This window comes from Fragaria vesca, linkage group LG1 (genome assembly GCF_000184155.1).
Source record: "Fragaria vesca subsp. vesca linkage group LG1, FraVesHawaii_1.0, whole genome shotgun sequence".
In the NCBI taxonomy this organism is placed as follows: Eukaryota; Viridiplantae; Streptophyta; class Magnoliopsida; order Rosales; family Rosaceae; genus Fragaria; species Fragaria vesca.
The window spans coordinates 19,268,658-19,269,388 of record NC_020491.1 but is presented as its reverse complement, the minus strand read 5'-3'; the positions used below and the strand labels follow the sequence as shown (position 1 = coordinate 19,269,388).

The window sequence follows — 731 nt, the reverse complement described above, 5'->3', positions numbered from 1 at the left end:
CCCATGTTATAGACATTTCAATGCAAGATAAGATGATCTATTTATGACAATGACAAGCAGATGATTGGTTGGACTCCTGGAAACTGTGATCAACTACCCAAGTCTAGAACCTTCAGCTTCTGGTGATTCTTCATAATTTCTCAGACTTGGGTTATAATGGTTTGTGCTCACAGACCATTTGTTCAGGAGTAAAAATAATCTCAGCTATATCTTTATGGAAGGCGGATAGTGCCTAGTTTTACTGTATGATCTACATATTCTCCACCAATATATGTTGGTGAAAACACTATGAATTGTTACCCAAGTTCTATTCTCAGGTGTATCTATCTGAATTCTGAAGGGGGATAATCTATTTTTACTGTATAGTCTATGGTCATATGTGCGTGTACATCGAAGCTAGCTTGGTATTTCCAACCAGTATAAGCTGATGAAAGTTATACTATACTGCAAGTTATATATGAGAAAATTGGTTATGCCTATTGTTGTGCTTTTATTCATGTTACAGAAAAGTGAAATTAAGTGCTGTCCAGGGAACACTTGTGAGTTTTGTAAATGTTAATGCCTACAAAAAGATAGAACAAATACTTGTATAGATTGAAGAAGTCACCAAATTAAACCAAGTCACTCTGGAGATTTATGTAAAGCTTTATGAAATATAAAACAAACCTGCAGTTGGCCGGTTATTAGTTATTGCCAAACAAATTAAGAACATTACAATAATGGCATCCCTA

General features: G+C 34.7%; 1 pseudogene across 1 annotated transcript in view; it reads left to right on the top strand.

The window, feature by feature from the left end:
* The window catches only part of LOC101314219, a 4,508-nt pseudogene extending 4,053 nt beyond the window's left edge, over nt 1–455 (top strand). The window contains exon 8 of the transcript XR_183781.1: nt 13–455. The product of XR_183781.1 is annotated as an aspartic proteinase Asp1-like (transcript). The remainder of the gene's footprint in view (nt 1–12) is intronic.
* The last annotated feature ends 276 nt before the right edge of the window (nt 456–731 follow it).